Below are 22,034 nucleotides of genomic sequence, written 5' to 3'. Positions count from 1 at the left end.
TCTCCAGTATGTTTGGAGTATGTTTGCCAGCCCCATGTCGGGTTGTTCCTTCCCAACTCTTCTCGTTTATGCTTGGCATGTTTCCCGTTAAAGTCCGTCGCAACCTTGCGACAGCTTCCTGATCCTGCCACGAGAATGATTTCAATATGTTCTTCTTTTGTCAAGGGCATCCTTAAAGGCTGAAAAATGCCCTAAAATATCTGGAAAAAAAAAATCATATTAACGAAGTATGAAAAAATTTGGAACACATTTGAATAAAAAGTGTTACTTTCCCCTATGTATGGAGACTTTTGGGACATCCTGTACATAAAAAAAGGACAAAGTATAATTGTGAATCGTAATCAGTGTGAGGATTTGTAAATATATATATATATGTTATCTTTACAGTCAATACGTTTCCTTCGAACATGGTGTTGCTGAATTCTGGATTCTGATTGGTCAGAAGGTCTATAACTGCAGCATGTTGAGAGTGTTATCATTTCTACAGTAACAGCTCATTCGCAGGAATGTGTTAAAGCTTTCCTTACCATAAGTTGACATTTATGAAACATTTATGGAAGGAGTCTCCAGTGTCGGTGCTTTGTAACCATCAGAGGTAAAGCTGCAACTTCAAGGGTTTGTTTTGTGTCACGTTCCACAAGATCAAATGTAACTACAAAGTCATGATGAGTGACCTGCTGTTCTTTAATACCTGAGAGATGCAATTGCTGTGGTGTAAGAGGAGTTAAACACCCGTGATGGTAAAAGTAGCTCTACTTTATTACACACTGATTATTTTCCTCAGTCTAACAGGACGTCATTCCAAATGCATAATCCCATCGGCCTTTTTCGCATGCTCGTAGCCGACTTTTCCACCTCGGCCAACTTTTTTTCAGTATTTCCTCGCTGAAATGAGAGTTTCAACAGTCTCTATTTACAGAACACAAATTGTCCGAAAAGAATTGTTAACGTGCACTAGGTGTGTCTTTCTATTGTGTACTTCTCTCCGTTAATGAGGTGTATATACAGTACACTGTCAGGCGTAGTCTCTGAATCTGCAGCCTCGACAGAAAACCACTGGAGTTTTTGTTGCTTTTTCTGCCTGTGGTGATGGAAGACCTTTTAATCTAAATTTAGCTGAAGCATCTCGCCCTCAGCCGGGGCGCAGCAGGACCACGGAGCTCATCCAATCACCTCCTCGAAAATGTATCTCAGACACCTAAACAAGAGGCAGGAGAAAAGGAGGAGGAGGGTTTCCGTTCTTCCTGAGTGAGTCTTGGGCATCTGCTCCGGCCATCTGGGCTTTCATCGAGTGAGAGAAAGAGAACGAGTGTGAGAAGCAAAGTGCCAAAGAGTGGAAGAGAGAAAATGTTTGCTCTTGCAGAAGCCTAGCATTTCAGCGCTGCTCTTTAATGCCCTGTGAATCATAAATGTCACATTTTCCACTCAAGCAGGCACGGCGCTGAGAATAGTACTCGTTTAAAAGACACGGCGAGAGCGGATTCTTCAACACCAGGATGATTCGGAGTGCATAAGTGATTCGGAGCTGTTGTTTTGCAGCTTCTGAGGGAGAAAGGAATGAAAAAGTAAAAAAAATTTCAATCTCGCTTGGCGTCAAAGTTAACGCTCAGCCTTGAGACTGCGGACGTGACAGACCAGGAGCTGAAAAGCAAAGTCTTGCTAATATCCCGGGCATCTTTCAAGCCACATTTTGATCAACATGATCACAGTGCAAGCTGGCTTATTGTCATGCATGACTCTCTGGCATGTGTTTCTCAGGCGAGACGAGACGTGAATCAAATGCAGTCTATTTTTCCTTTTTCCTCTCTGTCCCTTTTGAATAACGCCGTCCATCTGGCTTCATGATTCATCAAAGATCATTCCAATTTTCCTCAACTTTAAGTCTCTCTCTCTCTCTCTCTCTCTCTCTCTGATTTAACAGCAGCTTACAAAGAGATGACGATAATGACGTCTTTCATGACCAGACGGGAAAAAAAAAAAAAACCCATCGGAGCCTGGTGAGAGAATTTAACCTCGAGGAGACGTTTATTAAGCATTTTTGGAAGGAGTCTCCAGTTTCAGTGCTTCATAACAGTCAGTATGAGGATTTTTTATTATTTTTTTAATACACTTTTTACACTTCTGTAATGTAAGAAACATTATTGGAACGTATGAGTTATTGGAAAATAATCAAATTTGAAGTTGCTTAATCACACCACCCTGTTGTTGATTATTTTCCTATAACAACATGACATGGAGCGTTTTATCTCTTACATGATAACAAAAAAAAAACATTTTCATTATTATTCTTGTGTGTGTCTGTGTGTGTGTGTGTTGCTGTCTTGTTCAACAGCAGCTTACAATCAAATGGAGATAGTGACATCTTTCTGGGCTGAGACAAAAAAAAAAAAAGAGCCTGAAGAGGAAGTGATCAAATGTGGCCTTGAACCAAATGCCACTGAACACAGTCTTTGAGCTGGCATTGATCCGGGGGCAGGCGCATCCGAGCCATGAATAATTTATAACCGCTTTCTGAAAGGAGAGGTGTTTTATGGTCCAAGAGATAGAAATGTGGCCATCGGTGTGATGTGTGACGCAGACTCGCTCGGTGTGTGTGTGTGTGTGTGAGCTCTTGGTTCATGACTTTCATCTTCGTGAGCTCAATTTGACAAGATAACGCAAAGCCGAAATCCCCGAGAGACGCAGAACATGCAACGAAATGCAGCTACTGTCCGATTCCTACAGAAGTGCATCTGGGAGAAGAAACGATGTAGAGCAGTTCACGGATGATAAGCGAGCTTATGCTCAGAGAGGAGCCGTTATTCAGTTATTCACCGGTGTTTCTGCATTCATTCAGCACAGCATTTGTATTTTATTATCACATAACGTAAAGAACAGCTATCCCAGGGAGCGGTAAAAACACATTCCTGCTTCGCCGTGATGCAATTTTCCAACCTAGAGCGCAGGGAGAGATATTTTCCGCCATGTTGAGTGCAGAGGAGGGAGTTAGAAACGTGTATGCAACAGATTTTTAACAGCACAGAGACACACTTACTAATCACTGAACAGGAGTTGAGTCAGGATGCCAGATATAAAGATATAAAGAAATGGCGTGAAAGCAAATTCACACTTTTTTATATATATATATTTTTTTAATTGTTCTATTAATTTATTCATTGATTATTTTTACATGTTGGGTTCAGTGTCTTGCCCAAGGACACTTCGGCATGTGGAGTCATGTGGAGTCATGTGGAGTCATGCGGGGTCATGTGGAGTCATGTGGGGTCATGTGGAGTCATGTGGAGTCATGTAGGGTCATATAGGGTCATGTGGAGTCATGTGGGGTCATGTGGAGCTCATGAGGGCCGGGAATCAAACCACTAACCCTATGATTAGTGGATTAGTGGACAACCCGCTCTACCACCTGAGCCACAGCCGCCCCGGCTTGGAATATACTAGGCTTGGAAATCCGTCCCATCATGCGTCATGGAGTATTCTTTGTAAGACAGTGATTGTCTTGATTCGTTGTTGAAAGAAGGATGTAACACGAACCAGATAAAAAAAAGATGACAACCTTCTTTAATAAAGAAAAAAAAAACGTGCAACTGTTGTCAACTTGCTGTGTTATAAGAGGAATAAAACACTGTACAATGAAAAAGAATCGGAAAAGAATCGAACTTCACGTCGATGAGAGTAATTCCTCAATACCTGACACAATCTTCTTGATTATTTTGCAATTATTATCGTCCTGAATGTTGTAATTAAGCCACTACATCAAGGTTTCGTAATCATCGAGTGGTGGCACGTTACAGGGAGTTCATAAGACTGATTGAAATGTCCATGTCACGTTAAGTTAAATTTTTTTAAAGTTTAAATTCTAATTTAAAAAAAAAAAAAATCAATTATGTTAAGATACGTTATAAACTGAAAGAGAAACATAATTTAAAGGTGCAATTCTGAGTAATTCTGAGGCTGAGTAAACCCACTATTTGGACCGCTGGATCCAATCCTAGGGGGCGGAGCTTTGTGAAAATGGGTGGGGATGGGGAAAGTGGGTTGACTCAAGAAGTAAAAATAAATCATTCATCATTCTCCGTATGTCAAATTCATCTACTTAGACCTAATCTTGATTTTCGAAAAACAATCTTACTGCACCGTTACGTGACAAGTTTTGCCATTTATTACAAAAGTTTACCGTGATTTAATTCTTTGTTGCTTTTACGGTACGCCATTGTATTACCGCATTTGATAGCAAAGATAAAAAATTCAACAGCAAAGAACAACACAAAAAAAGGAAACTCTATTTACTTATTGAGTTCGCATTTTCTATCCCTGTTTTTTTATTTTTTTTTTTCAGTTTTAAAGATGGCGCCTCAGTCGCCTTTACTTAAGAAAAAAATGGCTGTCTTATAGTGCTGAAATACACAGAGGTGTTTTTTTCTTTTCTTTTTTTGTATGTGGAGCTTACAAAAGAGACTTATTCACGTGCGTAACCGGATTCTGAATACCAGGAACCTGCATAAATAATGATAGAACCGAATACTGCACTGTACGTCCTTGCCGAAAGAGCTACGCTAATTCACCTGCTGTTCCAATGCACGATCTCTGTTAATGGAAAAGGTGTGGAGTCGAACCCAGAGTGCATTAGTCACTCAGTATAAGCTGTGATGATGGAGCCCTGATATGGCCGGCTCAAGGTCACCTACAGCTCCGAAGAATGAAATATCACTTCTCCTTACACACGTTCCCGTCACGTGGCGCTGATGATGATGAATGTGTGTATTTCCACCTTCTGTCTTTAGACGCAAACACAACACATCCTTTGCTCTACATATTCAACTTGTCAGATGGAATTACAGCGACGTATTAATAGAAGGGAAAGGCAGCGTAGGTGTGTCGCTCGCAATCACGACATGAACGGAATTGGAGCACAAGTGCATTCACTCGGTTCCTCTCCCACACATTCAACATCGCTCGCGCAGCCTCGTTGGCATTCATTAAACACATTTTTTCCTCAGAATTAACTGCATCCTCACGCCCCTCCTCCCCCGTATTTCTCTCTCGGCGCCCCGGAGGAGCCGTGAGCGCCTCAGTTTAAAATTCACATCATGCCAGACGACCACCTGGATCGAAATCAAATCATATTTTTCAATATCTGACCACCGCGAGATGCAGGACGAATCTCAAAGCTACTCGACATCCAATTAAACGAGTTGAAAAGCCGTTTTTTTTTTTTTTTTCTAATTTTTTTTTCTTTTTTTTAAAAAAAAAATCCTTTCCCGTGGAATAGTTTCCGACAGATCCTTTTAGAATTTCTTTAAAGCCAATAAACGCCATTGATTGGAAAAGAAATACTCAGGGTTTATTTATTTATTTATTCACTCATTCATTTATTTATTTATTTATTTATTTATTTGGAATCAGGGCCATTACGGGAACAGAAAGCGTTTCAAACGTATGGGATCGTAAATTTTTCCACACGATTACGTCAGTGTGTGATCGTGAGAAAAACTACGAAAATGCATTTCCTCACGTAATGCTCTGAACGTTCAAGAAAAAAAAAAACAAAAACACGTGACATCATAGGAACGATGTCATCACGTGTGGATATGAAGGAATCATGTGATAAAATCACGTCCGAAGAATGTACCCTACGTGTGAAAAGAAGTGAATCCTGTATGGAAATCTCTCTAAGCCCACGTGACGTAAATCTATATAAGTGTCTATAAAGGGTTATAACCAGAAGTCAGCTGTCATGGCTGCTTTCGCCAATTTTGATGACGTAACTGATGTGACAGATATTCGTTATGTCATTACGTGACTAATCTACCAGTCATATAACAGTCATGAAACCTTTAACAAAAACTCTTTTCATTCAGAGCCAGAGTTAAAAAAAAAAAACAAAAACACATGACGCTCACTATTATTACAGTGTTATAACATTGTCATAAGCATTCCTAAAGGATTTATAAGCATAAGCTAGAAAGAAAGAAACACACTTCAATTTGTTTCCAGAGGAAACAGACGTAACGTTGTTATTACACTGTAATGACTGTTATAACCTGACATAAGTCAGCCTGGAAATTGTTATAACAGCCTTATGTTGATTTAAATCCATCTTGACTCAGGTGTTAAGTACATCAAGAATGACAAAAGCTTTATGTGAGGTGATACCTATTGGAATATTCATGCAGATGTATGTCAGTTGGAATGGAATGCTTATGTAAGTGTTATGTAGGCTTATAAGCACTACTGTATTTCAGGGATAGAGGAAATATCTGTGTTATGTATGTCAAAAGTGACAAAAGCTGGCTTTATATCAAGTGGTACCTATTAGAGTATTTATGCAGGTTAATGTCAGTTGTCATGGAATGCTTATGTAGGTGTTATGTAGGCTTATAAGCGCTATTCTAATTCAGGGACAGAGATAATATACAGTATGCGTTATATACTTCAGAAATGATCGAAACCGGCCGTATTGTATGTGATACCTATAAGAATATTTTTGCAGGTTGATGTCAGTCGTCATGGAATGCGTGTGTAGGTGTTATGTAGCCTTATAAGGGCTACTCCGAGGTTACTGAAATGACCCAGTGCTGCTGACGGTTGTGCCTTTGCTATGTTCCTGCCTGTATTTCTGGCTCAGACCTGTTTGTCATGTTGTTGTGTTGACAGTTGAGTCCTTTATCAGTGACAATGACAGTGAAGTAGGAGAGAAATCAGTGTTTTCTATAAATAGCCACACACACACACACACACACACACACCCACGGGCGGATGACAGAATGCCAGCTCCACGTCTGCGGCAGTTTGATAAAAGCCGCTTTCTCTCCTTGGCCTCTGAAAAGGCCACCTTCTGACCAGGGTTTTTAGACGGCGACACGAAGACAGCCCGTCTGTCCGCCGCCGTCCCATCAGCCAGGCCCAGGGGCCGCGGGTCGCTCGCTCGGATGCACTTCCGCTGATTTATAATCCAGAACCCTGCTGGCATCCAAGGCTAGGAATTACATATGTTGACAATGAGAGGAGCGCTTACTCACAACGAGGTAAAGGTCATCATTCAGATGCTCTGGCTTTGTTCAGGGGTCCTTACAGACAAACAACAGATTAACATCCCCCATGCATCCCGCTGGCTAATACGCCTTCTATCATAACCAGGCTGCGTGCTTCGATTATAAAACGCACCGGTACATGTCACTGAGTGTTGCATACGGAGAGATGATAAACGCCCCTACGCTAACTGCCGTTCACCGACGTTGGTCTTTTGCTTGATGAGATTTCTTGTGCCGTGTTGGACAAACATTCTCTTATGACCATGATTCAGCCATTTGGTGTATTTATATTATCTTCTTTATTTTAATTAGTACAAAAAAAAATGCGGCCATTTTTAGCATTTAGTGAGTGCTAATTCTCTCATCCTTTCATTCAGTTCAGGTGCGCCTTAATGTCCCCATGTTACAGAGATCTGGGGAAGTAATTAATTAATTAATTAATTAATTAATTAATTTTTCTATCTGATTGTTTCCCATCTTTCCCCTGTTCTTGCTTTCTTTAGCTCATTCATTCATCCACCTTTCTTTCTTTCTTTCTTTCTTTCTTTCTCTCTCTAGTTTTTTATACATTCACCACATCACCCTTTCCTCCATCTAAATCTTTCTTTTGTCCTTCTTTCTGTCTTTCTTCAATTCTTTCATCCATCTAAATCTTTCTTTCACCCTGCATTGTTTCTTTCTTTCTTTCATTCATGCATCATCGTTCCTCTCATCCTCCTCTCCACCTTTACTTCTTTCAGACTTCCTTTTATTTTATTTATTTATTTATTGATTCATTCATTTACGGAGTCATTCGTTCATTTCATTTATTTACTACCACAATTTCCCCTTTAATTATCGAAACATATCCAGAGCTTTACATAATTATTATTATTATTATTATTTTTATTCCCCATAAGTGCAAGCATTTATTTATTTTTTTTTTCCATTTTATTAGGAAGTTTCCAATATAATATATTTCGGAGGCTCAGTTATTCTGTGAAGAACAGTGGAGAGGAATCTCACTTTATTATCCTTTTATCAGTCACAATAAAGGCTTTCTTTCTTTTTCTCTTGAATAAAAAAATCTGTAATAAAACATCAGGATAATGGATTCTGTTCCCATAATGCTCTCATCACACTGCCACTAATGCGATGGGTTAGAGAAAGTTAGATTTTCCTAAAAATCCCCTACCCATGAGCATTGATAACATATGAGAGGGTGAATAAGACCACAAAACATCCTAAAATGTTGATTTGCTTTAACTCGCATATTTCTGAATGAACGCACAATCGCAGAATCATAAACATTTTAAAACCACTTCATGATTAGAATCAAATCTACGGTTTTATTTTCTTCCAATGCTGTCTAGAACTAATTAGAGGATGGCCATTATTTGGGTCAAAGATTAGCATCAGTGATTAATAGATGCTAATCCAACAGACGTCAGAGTTATGGCTGGACTAACTGAACGATTCGGGGAATTCCTTAATATTAAACAACGGTATGGTGCTAATTTGTCGTCCATCCTCGACTAATTAACATTGCAAAGCCTCTTCAGCGTGACATGCTCATCAAATTCACCATGTAAATATTGGCCCGCAGTTCTGAACACTGCAGTGGATTTCAGTCTACATGCCAGCCAGTTGTGGCTATTATTTATGAAATCAATAATCCAGAAGGATGCGCTCGGCAGTCAGACATACTCCTTCATTCAAGTAGAGCACCATCGAATTGACTCGAAGGTGGTAAACTCATTTGGTTGGAATTTACAGAAAGAACGTTAGAACGTTCATGATAATGTGTGCCAGCAGGAGCATGATATAAATCAAACACTGGATGAAGGTCAGAATCTGAATAAGGACGGTTCTATTCCTCCTACTAATCTCCTTCTTGTTGTCCACCAAACTGCTCAAAACCTTCACACTACGCATATACAGTAAGCTAGTAGTCCATTGTTGTCTACGATGGAAGTTCTACCCAGAGTTTAGAGCGCCGGGAGTCAGGTTCTCTGCCATTCTCCATCCCTCCTGATCCTCCCTCTTGCTATGGTGTTAACCGGTTTATCTGCATACGTACAACGCCCTCTTCCATCCATGCCATCACCAGTCCCCCCTCAGGATCCAATTCCAACCCTGACCATCCACACCAGCCAGTCTTCTCCCCTTTCAGAACCTCACCTAGATCCATCCATCCATCCATCCATCTTCTACCACTTACTCCTTCTTCAGGGTCGAGGGGGAACCTGGAGCCTATCCCAGGGAGCACTGGGCACAAGGTGGGGTACACCCTGGACAGGGTGCCAGTCCACCTCACCTAGATTTAAGGCAGATTTAAGGTTTCCTTTGTTTTGTGGCTACATAAAATAAATAAATAAATAAATTAAAAAAAAGTTCTGTTTTAGGAAAAGGGTTTTGTTTTTGACTGTGGACTGAGATTCCTTCTTTTAATTGAGAGTCCTTGATTTGCCCGAAGCACAGAGAAATCAATTTGGTGTGATAGAGCCATGAGCAGGGCAGAGATAGCCAATTTTGAAAACATTTCTCTGTGAAGTGAGGTGATCGTGGATGGTGTTATGTATTTATAGGAAATATATGAGGAGTAGTCAGTCTAAAAAAAAAATAAAAAATGATTCTGGCAATGCAGACATGTAGGGAAAGCCTGGAACAGATAAAGCACCAGGAGAAAATGATGTCTTATGTGAAGCCCTCTATTGGTTTTGAAGTATTTGTATTCCTGAGCACTTGGGAATGCTCTGAAACTTCGACTGAGTTTTAATAAGTGCATCAGTGCTGCCTTTAGGATATCTTGGCTAAGACTAAATGTTGAAGTGCAATATCTGTCTGAATATATATTTAAAAATAAATATGCCTCTGCCATGCCTGGAAGGAAAAACATATTCCATACAAAGTGTACCAGCTTAAATCCTTGGATAACAATCTCCTGGACATTAAATATTAAGGAGTTAGTTCACGATAAGACGAGACAACGTGCGGCAGAGGGAAAACGAGTTTGGATCTTTAATACCTGGATACAAGGATAACGCCTTGAACCCTTCGACTTGATACAACTGTCACTCTTATATTTTATTATGAGTTCACTACATGTACCTTTATTATGGTCCTGTCTCCACCCTGTCCTGTCATCGGTGTGTTCCCTGACTGTTCTTTCTCTAGATCTTGATTAGTTTGTTTATTTGAACCCTGTCGTGTTGATTGTAATTGTGCATTTCAGAGCATTGCTTCTTATGCTTGTCTTCCCAGTTCTTTGTACCTAGCTCCTACAAAGACCTACTGGTTTAGACAATCGCTTGTTTTCCCATTTTACGAATATGCATTATTCTTGTTTAATGCTGTCTGAATGGATAACTCTCAAAATAAAAATCCTTTTCTTACGTTCTCGGCTCCTGCCTCCGACTACCACAGCTTGCAGAGGACACGAACTAGCAATCGCAAGTTACAATCACGCAAATGCGACTTTTCTCTCCGCAACTGCGAACGATTACCTCAAATATGTGACTTTAAACCTCTCAACTGTGAGTTACTGCGAGGTTTTGCTTCTCACAAAGTCGCAATTGTGCGATATTACGTCAGAATTGCGAAATAAAGTCACAACCGTGAGAGAAAAAGGTCACGATTCCGTGATATTATGTCGCAGTTGCAAGTTAAAGGGTCAAAATTGCAAGATAAAAAGTCGCAGTTGCAGAATATGTCACAATTATGAGATAACAATTGCAATTGCATGATATTATGTCACTTGTCAACCGTAAATAAAAAAAAAATCATAATTGCGACGGACGTCTACGTAATATTTCCTGACGGAAACGAGCTTGCATGATAAATTAACAAACTTTTTAAAATGTAAAGCGAGAAAGGGAGAATCAGGAAATACAGCAGGTCGGGGGCGGAGACACATCCAAAGCAAAAGCACATCTAGCGAATTCAAAACAAAACAAAGCTGAGCGTGTCGCACTCGGAAACATGAATTCATGACAGTAACATTCACTACATCATTAACGTCAGTTATCAGGCTTGTTCCGAGCAACTGGCTCATCGAAAAATAACATGAAATGGTCGATAATGGATTTCCAAATTACTAGACAAGCAGGTAAGAGCAAGAGCTTCAAATTGTGCCTTCACATCCGAGGTCTAGCCAGTTGGATACCGTCAACAAGCCACACTAATCCAAATGAGATCTATTTTCTCTTATTTAGCTTGGCAGTCATTAGCGGCGAAGGCGGTCATTAGAGGATGCCCTTGCCAAGCCAACATCACCCTGATACACACTAATGATCCGATCAACAAGGCTCACAGTGCCAAGCCCTGTGACAGAACCTTCCAGACACCACAGCAAGAGTGAAAAGGAACATCATCTCAAACGTGAGCAGAAGAGCGAGAGTTAATTGATTATGTTAGCTTCGTAATGTACACGCTGAACATATGGCTGCAAGCTCTGTGTCTAATCGGTTAAGACCTCACATCCTGGAAATGCATTAAGTATTTACACGGCGTGATTTTGTTTAGGGGAAGCTCGGCTGTTTGGAAAGTTCGTAATTTTTTTTTTTTAAAGAAAATCGATGACAGTGTGCGCGACGTTTGTCGAAGTTGTTTTGACAATAAACTTGTTAACGCAAGTGAATGTTAAATTTCAGAATGACTTGCAGTTTCTCATGGTGCAAAGCCAGGACAGTGGCAGTTTGTGCCAGTGGAGTGAATGTTTTTCAACAATGCAATTATGTCCTTGTGGCTTGAGCAGAATGAGTTGTGGTCTATCCAGATGAATGAGGTGGAACTGAATCAGAATGGCAGGTCAGTTCAGAGAGCTGACGGGTTAAGATGGAACGAAAGGCCAGACTGACGTTGTGACATTCATTTAGGACGTGTATTTATTTGGCAGGAGCTTCAATTCAAATCAATGGAGAGTTTATCTACATAAAAAGGAAAGGGTAAATACACTAAAGATGGATTTTGAACATGTCAGAGGGTCTTAGATGGGTTTTAATCTTCAGTTACCCAAGCTCTGTAGGAAGAAATCACTCTATGTGGTGCTGATATAGGAAAATAATCAGTGAGGCATGCTGAAGCAGAGTTGATTATTTTCCAATTGAGAACAGAATGAACAGAATAGGATTTGTGTTTCTCTTTCAGCATTTGTTTCTGAGAGAATGAGGAAGACAAAATTCGACCATGTGTGATGTTCCAATAGGATATTTGAGCTAAGTGCTAAAAGCTAGGTCTTTCTTTAACTTGACATCTTCTCACCACATTATGCTGATCTCTCTCTCTCTCTCTCTCTCTCTCTCTCTGTCTCTCGGCAGCTGTTCTGGTTCAAAATGACCTTTACTTCATCCAGAGGACAAACTGCACCTCCTTGTGGTGGATCCCATGTTGAAGTTCATCCAAGCTGCCTTTTCAGAAGGTACCTTTGGTATCAAAATGGAACTAGTGTACTTCTAAGGATCAGTGGAGATCACTTCTGGATGCCAACATGAATAAAATATGATGTGGCTGAGGTATTTAACTGACCGGTGAATAGGATGTGACAACTGCTTCAGACGTGTCCACTCATCCGGTTGTGAGATGTTACGGTAAAATAATACGGCACGCTCTCGGAAGATTTTGTAGTCATTCTCATTTTACACAAACACATCATTCATGGACATGTCTAAGGTGTCAACATTTCCCAGGTGCACCACCACCAGTACAGCAAGACAACATCTGGTGCAGCTGGGTACCACTCTTGGTTGATTTAGCCTAATGTAGCATACGTCCTGTTTCACCTCTGGAAGTACAGTAGGAATTCTATTATATCTGTACCTGTACACTTACAACTGACGAATGATGAGTCATGGATCATTTGTAAAGCGATATCCTTGGAGAATATCGCATGCTGTCCTGAAAGACGAATAATTAGTTAAGGTGGAACTCGATATGCATTAACAAACCCCAACAGTGTTTAGAGTTCTCCTTACTCCTTGTTTTCCTGATTCCCAAGACATCCAAAGCTCGAGGCCTTGCTTTCTCGGCACATTTAACATATGGAGCTGTTGTGCTAGCCAAGCCAATTTTCATTTTCACACATTAGTCTTCTGAGTCGTTCTGCTCCAGATGCTTGATCAGCCTGCTCAGGTGAGATGCTACAGTTCACCAGTTTCATTCATTCATCTTCAGTGCTTAAGTGTTTTATCGTGGTTTGCATCGTGTTGGATCCAGAGCCTATCCTGGGCGTGACTGGGAGTGAGGTGAGAACAAACCCTGGTTAGAACACCAGTCCATCTCAGGTTCTACAATTTTCTTTTTTACAGTGAATACACGCCCTTTGGGTTCTCCTGCCACTTGGCCCAAAGTGTGAATGTGTATCCATGGTCCTTTGGATCCAAGGTGTCCCCATCCAAGATGTATTCCTGTCTAGCTTCTAGTATTCCTGGGATTGGCTCTGGACCCGGACCAGAATACAATACTCACTAAAGATGAATGAATGAGTGAATGAACATTAAATACATTTAAAAACAATTGTAAAATACATCATATGCATTACATCAATTGCTTTACATTTGTATCAGTGATACAACTAGATATGAACAGATGACATGTTCTTAACAAATACAAATACGAAAAGTAGGAGCACTATACATTGTTAGGACTGGGATCCTGAGGATAGGAGGGTTTTATTTTCATGTGTGGATGAATGGCAATCATCCTTAGTAAGTGCTTGTTCCGGGTCGCGGAGATCGTAGGTGCATACAAATAAAGGTCATGAGAAACAGTCCCGATCTCTAATTGCAACCAATTATAAACTGCAGTGATGTAGCTGAGGTTGAGGAACTGTCAGAGTTCAGAGAATTCACACACCACGATGACACTGCTGACATACTGTATCAATATCTGGTATGGTTCATATTTAATAAAACATTACATTTGTATACTGTATATCTACAGCATTTATACTGTATACTGGATATCCTGAATGACATCCCACTGAGAGCGTGTCAATACTACATCCACTGCTCCAATTTTGACTCCATACACGTCAGCCAATGGGAATGTTCCAAAGTAATCTCAATTAGAAATCTGAAGCCTGAAATGAAAACAGAGATCATCACTCAGATGAGCTTTTTACCCAGACTTTCCCTTTGCTCAGATCGGAGATGCAAAACATCAGCAAGGCACTGAAAAGTGAAAGGGCGGCTTGTATGCCATCAGACGACGCACGTTCGTTTACAGCCCTCCCTTTTCCTTAACAGACTGGAATAAGAGAAGGACAAAGAGCAAGCGAGGTTTGTTTGTCAGAAAAGTGAGGATGTTAAGGATCACCTCATAACCCATGAAGGAATGCATCTCTAAACCAAGACCTCGCCTGAATCTAGAGCAGCCTCTACCCCAAATAAAAAACCGAGCATCTATGGAATGCCACTGGCTCAGCGTTCAATAAATCATCAAAAGGCTGAGAACTCACAGATCTCGGCCATATCACACACGGATGGGGGTCTCGGCGAGATAATATCTATCTCTAGGAAGACCGCTCTACATCAAAGTGCCGAAGACAAAATAAATAGAAACAGGATATTAAAGCTTCATAAGGGTTACAACTTCTCACTCAGATTTATGACTCGAATTAAACCTGTATCATAAAACTACAAAGAAACCCTTTTTCCCAGCTGCAGCCTCTGTAGGGTCCCTTAGTGAGTGCCTTATCAAGGGGAGCGCTGCACATCTACCGGCAAAGTCATCTAGTGGTCATTTATATGGATGCAAAAAAAAAAAAAAAAAACTATAGTCGTTGGCTTCATATATTATTAAATTATTGTAAATATTTCAGCACGGACAGGACGTGCCTGCCTTTGTGAATATTTAATCGGGCTCTTTTTTTTTTCTTTCTAAGAGATCAGTACTTGTCCAGTGTGGAGGAAGAGGACGAGAAAAGGAACTGCAGGACGCTCACACCCAGCCAGAAGAGTGTGTCCTTCAGCTGGATACGAGATGGATGCGCACTCTTCGTTTTAGCACCGGTAACAGTGCAGACACGCCTCTATCAAACCCACCCTATCAAGCGTTATCAATTTTAGCCCACTCACACACACACACACGCACACACAATGTAAATGTAGGAAATGCATGGTTTGGATGAAGGAGGGATGCTGAATAGATAAGTCATGTCAGCTGGCAAAACATCGGGAGGGTGAAATAATCCAAAGTAATTAACATTCCAAGATGATTCCATGACCACCTCTTCATTTCACTCTTTGTGGAGAAGAACAGTCAGAACAATCCGGAAAACATCAGATTGGATCTAAACGTCCATTGTGACAAAAATAAATCCATGAATATATAAATAAGAAAGAAAAAAGACCCAGACGACGTGTGCTAAACTTAACCCAGTTTGCTCATTGGGTTCAAATCATATCCCGTTCCCTTGGCTGTCTTGTCTTCTCTCCTTAGCGCTCGAATCACAGCTTTATCAACTCACACACACACTCACACACACTAAGACACTAATCACCATCAATCTTACCTGCAGAAGCTTTTCCGAGGTTCCACACAACATCCACAACTAGGAAGAAAAGCAAGCGGTGCACCGGGTAAAAATCTCAAAGTCTTCCGACAAGCTGCCTGAGATCCGTACTCGACTGTGTCTTATCAGTAAAATCCTCGATTCGTGTCCTCTTTAGGATCGTGTGATGAATCTTTCCCCTTGTCCGTCTGCCGTATTCCGTGCTGTTCTGTGAGGATTTCAAATGAAGGAGAGATAGAAAGAGAAAAAAAAAAAAGGACAGAAAGGGTAAAGAGAGAGAGAGGAATGAGGAAAGAGAGAGAGAGCGGTCCTGACGCGCTTGTCAGTGGCTAGAAGCAGCGCTGGCGTTCCTGCCTCGAAGGATCCTGCCGCGCCACGTTCTGTTCATCCCCCGCTCGCATCCTGTATAACTTCAGGACGGGGAACACTCACACACACACACACACACATACACACACACACACTCTCCACAAACGCACAGTATCCACAAGCCGAGGTGATGTTTTTACAGGGAATAATCCTCACAGTTGTCCTCGTCCTCCTCTGCTTGCTGGTGTTCTGTAAAAATTCTCCCTTTTCTGTTAGACGCCGGGAGACGGGCGCGATCGGAGTGAACGCATCTCTCTCTCTCTCTCTCTCTCTGCCTCCCTCCCTCGCTTGATCTCATGCATGCTCTCACATGCACATCCCCTCCCTCCTTCTCTTTCACGGCTGTTCTCTACCTCTCTCACTCTCTCTCTCGCTCTCTCTCGCACTCTGTCTGTCAATTAACTGCTTCAGCATTCTCAGCCTCGGTGAAAGATAAGCATCCTCAGCCCACACTTTCTCAGATTCCTCAGGGACCAGAATGTTGTTCGGCTGAATATGTAGCAGAATTCACTAGTCAGCGATATGGAAAGAAAGGCCTAGATCAGGCATCATCAAGCGGTCAGGATGCGGCAAAGTGTCTCCGAGGAGCGAACATGAAAACCCAAAATACTGTATATATATATACTGCGTATGAAAAAAATGTCCAGTTTTCTCAAGAGCTTCTGTAGGAGATCATCCGTTGCAGCCAATCACACGCATTTCAATCACATTTTTGCGGATTTTTCATTTTATTTACCTGATCAGTGAACTGACGACATTTCAATGATCAAAACAGACTGTTTAACAACGAAGTACTGGACAAAGAAGTGTTGTTTACTCTACACTACAAGGCCATGGTGCTGGTCCAAAGTGGTGACTCCGTGTCCTGTTCACAGCCAGCGCTGAACCATGCCCTTGCTGCCACAGTTTAGTTGAAATCCCCTGGTTTAGATAAAGATAAATACAGCGAGATAGAGAGAGAGATAGAGACAGAGTGTTAAGAGAGTCTTTCTAATCAGAATGCATTGAAGTTTTCAAGTTAGAGAACTCCCTTTGCCCAAGAAACAAAGGTCACCATCTGATGTTAGCCAGCTGTCATGGCTAATTGAAGAGGTTGACGGAAATAGAACTAGCAGGCAGATTGCTAGCGTAATGCACAGGCTAATATCACGCATACTGAACAGCAGTGATAATTAGCTCTAAGCAAAAATCTCCCACAATCCTTCATCCGTCACACAGCTGCACAAAACGGAGCGGTGGGAATCAGTGAGCGAGAGGCGAATATTGGAAAAGGACAAGGGACCGTGCTGTGGTGCGAGGACGCAGACGAGTGTCGGCCTTGCGGGCATGCTGACAGACATGTTTAGGATCAGTGTGGAAATTTTATTAGCACTGAAAATGATCATAAGGTGAACATGAGAGATTAGCAGGGGCGTGTGTCTTATTTCAGTCCGATCTCGCTGGATAACGCATCGCTCATCTTCAGTAAAGTGCTTTATTGTGGTCTCCGTGGATCCGGAATCTCAGGAATACAACTTGGATGAGACAACACACACATTTATACACCCATCGACAACTAGGGGCAAGTTGGAGTAGCCAATCCGCCTACTGGTGCGTTTTTGGATAATGAGAGGAAACCTGAGAGGCACAGGAAAAATCATGCGAAACTTCAAAAAAACCAAAAACAGTAACTCTATCTACAGTATATACATGTGCAGCGTGTATTTTAAGTGGGAAAATGGTGTCGAATAATAACTTTCAGGGGTTCCGTCACTCCACATTATTCCAGAATGTCTACTGGTTCATTTTTATTGTGGGGATAAAAAAAATTAAGACTACGCTATTGGTATATTTTTGGGGGGATAACACATACCTGCTTACTCCAAAAACTGTCACAGAGGTTACTTTGAGGCATTACAGTAAACAGAAACGCATTTAAAAATAGAGTACCGAAGATGCACATACAATCCCAATTGGGGAACTGGGGCTGTATTTCATTCTAATAATCTCACCTTCCCTTTTATTTTCTTCAATGTTTTATGGTTTTGTTCTCACTATGTTGCATAGCACACATACCTAACCATAGAGGTTGTCTTCCATAAAGATCCTGACAGTAGATCCATGCCAATTGGTATACCAGTGAATAAGCTTGGCGTTCATTAACACTCATACATGAACATTCTGTAGCGTAATGTGATGCCTAGTCTGTTTTTAGCATCACGCATGTTTAAGAAAATTGGAATCGGTGCTTTTATGAACACATTTGCATACATATTAAGAATCAAAATGAGACCCACAAACAATGTTTTGTGGAGTAAACTCGGTTAGTGCTACCTTTAAAAGTTCTCCTAAAGAAATTGCAGCTGTTGTGTTGCTGCTTAGTGTTTATTTTTTTATTTTTTGCCTTTATCGCTGCAGGATCAGAGAGCAGGGTCAGCCTCTCAGGCGCCTGCGGAGCAGTTCTGAGAGATCGGGATCTTGTTTGAGGTCACAGCGGTGGACGGGACAGGTAATGGCGCTGGTGCCTCTCCGGCTGCTGGCTCACACCCTCAACCTCTTCCAGTCCTGGGATGTGAACTCGGGATCATGGGGCTTCATACTGTAGCTTCCTTAACCAGTGTGATTTCAGTGCACTTTGAAGATTATTACTTATAAACTATACGGAGTTCTATAACAGACTGTGTTACATGACGACATGATAATAATTTTCTAATAATAAACCTGTGATTAAAGAAAATGACTACATTCTGCTTATGTTTGTGATCAGCATGAATCACAAACATAAACAAGTGAGCTTAAGGTAATGACCCCTAACCCCTCCCATCAACCCCACCCCCACCACCACCACCACCGTCCGGCCCGCCAGCCTCTATCATATTTCTTTTACATTTTAACATCGCCATTAAAATGTTTGTAGCTTTTTCATAAGTTTGGCATCATCCTATACTGTCCTATTTATAACAGTGCTCACACTCACACTATGACACTAAATTGTTATTAAAACGTTATGCGTTCTAAGACCTCTGATCTCTGCTGAAAATCTTACAGCGTAAAGCCGACTTAAGCTAATGAAGGGAAATTGCTTCTTGTTTCTGGTACTAGTTTGTGTTTTTGTTGTTGTTTTATAGCAGATGGTAAGGTTGTGTAAGGTTCATTGCAACAGATCACCGTGCTACACATATATTTGCATTGTTCCGATTCAAATACATGGAGACAGAATTTGGTAACATGCTGAGTTTAATGGTGTGTGTCAGAGCACACCGCTACAAAGGAAAAAAATGAATAAATGCAAAGCTGCCTGGAAAAAAAACTTTTTAAAAAATTTGTTTGTTAATACATGTTAATACAACAGTGCCGTTGAATTCTGTGTTCAGGTTTAAAAACGTTTTTAATCATTAATATAGTGAAGTTTTCTGTAAGAAGACATTCATTTAACAGTTATGGAAGGAGTCTCCAGTGTATTTGCTAATTCGGTGTTAAAAACCTCAAATCTAATATTCATTTAAGAGCAACATTTTATGGAAGAAACCTTGTGAAAATGAGATCGTTGGTTAAATATGTTTTCCTATATTTTGAAGAAATTACAAAGCTCCACAATCATAGATTGACTACCCAAGTAGTCAGCTGGCCTGGCTTTTCCTCGGTCAATGTGATTTTATAGAGAAAGAAAAAAATAAAGAATGACAAGTTCATAACAGCAACCATTCCATCACCACTTCATCCTGATATACTGACCTTTCCTGAGAAAAACGATTCATTTCATGGTTTCTGTTATCCTTCATAAACAATATCACCATGTTCACTCCAACTGTATGAGGTTTCAACTTCTTTCTGGGAAACTGACTGTAATGCAAACTTAGAATTCGCTTTAGGAACCTTATGGACTGTAATTATACTTTCAAAGTTATATCCCTAAGGGTTCTTCAGTTGTCCCTCTGGGAGAATTGTTAGAGGTTCCTACAATGGTAATTCCCTATAACAAAAGGTTTAGGAATCTAGGAACGCCTAACAATTTAATAAACTCCTAAAGAATCATTAAATAACGTTTTTTTTAGAGTGTACCAAGTACTGAGGCGTAAATATTAAACTCCTGACAGGTTCTAGGCATGAAGATGAAATGAATGACCAATAATTTGGATTTTGTACCACACACTTACCCAGTTAATACACACGCTCTTAGTTGTGTTGTGATTCCCACAGCGTGGAACTCACGCAACGTTGAGTTCCCGTCGCAAGGGAACGTCTGGGTTACTTATGTAACCCTGTTCCCTGAGAAGGGAACGAGACATTGCGTAGCTTTGTCATCCTGGGGCAGGCCTGTGAATTGCGTCTTCGTTTCAGATAATAGAGGCTGATGGTGCCATTTTTATATCACGCGAGACGCTTAATTGCCACATCACCTGATCACGGCAGGCTTATAAATAGGCGTGATGTTACACAAGCTTCAGATGCCGGTCACGTGCAAGGGTGCTTCCCACAGCGTGGAACTCATGCAACATCTCATTCCCTTCTCAAGGAACAGGGTTAAATGCATAAGCCAGACATTTTGTCACATAATGGAGGATGAGGACGGATGCAGGTGCAGATAAGAGTTTTATTAGAGGAGAGATAGGCAGACAAATCCAAATTGAAAGGCAAAAACTTGGTAATCAAACAAGTGAGAGGTCAGGCAAACAACATGATCTAGACTGTTACAAGAATCAAGAAACGCGAGGCTATAAACAAGATCAAAACCGTGCAACGAAACACAAAGAATAAAGGCTCAGTATAGTGTAAATGCACATTATACTTCATGCCTACCAAAGACACACGAAGGGTTTAAATACTAAACGAAATCAATGGGATAGCACACAACAGCCGAGAACAAAGATGGCTAAATGACTTAATTTTTCTGTGTTCTCAATATCCATTGTCCCAAAGTCAATGGGGTTTTTGAATGAGTTTTTGGTTAAATGCCTGAAATAAGGGCTGTGGTTAACACAATCTCAAGGTATGTTCATGTTTTATACTACGACATAAAATACTTCAGTAATACCCCCACTCGTGATACTGTTAAGCTTTTATGTCTTGAAGATGGTAGCTAATAAGTGGCTAAATGGTACTACAGAGGTTGTTGGGGAATTTAAACATCATTAAGGTGAACAGAAAATCTCATCTACTACATCCTTGCTGTGTTTATACTCGTGCTCAAACTATTCCAACACAAACTTGTAGATTTATTAGTTTATAGTATTTTCCATTTTTAAAAAAAATAAAGATTGAAAGAATTGTCAGAAAAGTAGTGGTAGTGACAAAGTCATGTGACCGTGGTGTAGCTCATTTATATAGGTTATAAATTAGCTTTTGCTTCTGGCAATTGTATTTAGGCTTCAAAATTCCTAAAGGCTGTGTTCATCTGTGATGATTATCTTGATGAACAAAACATGTCATAAACTTTTGTTGGTCAAAAAGCGTATTTTCTACAATAATCCAAAAGCCATCCAAAAACATCCTATTGCCTTTTTTGTCGAGGGAACCAGGATGATGCTAGCTTCTGGGGTGGCCTACAAAAATACCTCATCCGTACAGGATTGACGACTTCCACATTAGTGTCTGACACTTGAGAAGGGGAAACCCCTCTCTCTTAATGCAAAGATAAAGTCAATCTGTACAGTGGGGAAGATGCCAACGGGCATGTAACACCAGTCCCGTTCACAAGGCGTGAGATTTTCTCGGGATAAAATCACACCGCGAGAAAACAGCTTTTGTTTATGTTGAGATCACAAGAAAACAACAAAGAGAAAAATAATAATAAATGGCCGCTTGGAGCTTCAGTAAGATTGAGTTCGGCAACAAAGAAATTCTTTGTGTTTTTGAAAAGGATGAATCCTACTACTTTTTCGCCAGTCACTTATTGACGCGTGGATCCTCCCCCCCACCCCAGTATTATCACCTCTCAGGGATAAATGACTCCCCAACCCACCCTCTCCAGTGTGATATCAAACTGAAGAATAAAACCACAGCAGTCTGGGCGATTTTAAAGCACCAAAGCCAAAGAATGAAAGAAATAGTACATTCAAGCATTATATTATATTACATGTTTAAATTGCAACGCATTCTTGTCTATACTTAATACACCATAACGAAACATCACTGTTTCGTAGACAAAAATACAATCGTATAAT

At 40.7% G+C, this 22,034-nt stretch overlaps 1 protein-coding gene across 2 annotated transcripts in view; it reads right to left on the bottom strand.

Moving 5' to 3' along the window:
• lingo2 (leucine rich repeat and Ig domain containing 2) overlaps positions 1-16,241 on the bottom strand; it is a 290,394-nt gene extending 274,153 nt beyond the window's left edge. For both annotated transcript variants that reach the window (XR_008386669.1, XM_053631972.1), the window contains exon 1: positions 15,523-16,241. The gene's annotated coding sequence lies outside the window, so the exon portion shown is untranslated. The remainder of the gene's footprint in view (positions 1-15,522) is intronic.
• Positions 16,242-22,034: the final 5,793 nt, after the last annotated feature.

This window comes from Ictalurus furcatus, chromosome 8, assembly GCF_023375685.1.
Source record: "Ictalurus furcatus strain D&B chromosome 8, Billie_1.0, whole genome shotgun sequence".
NCBI lineage: Eukaryota > Metazoa > Chordata > Actinopteri > Siluriformes > Ictaluridae > Ictalurus > Ictalurus furcatus.
The sequence above is the reverse complement of the archived record's forward strand: the minus strand, read 5'-3'. Positions and strand labels throughout refer to the sequence as shown.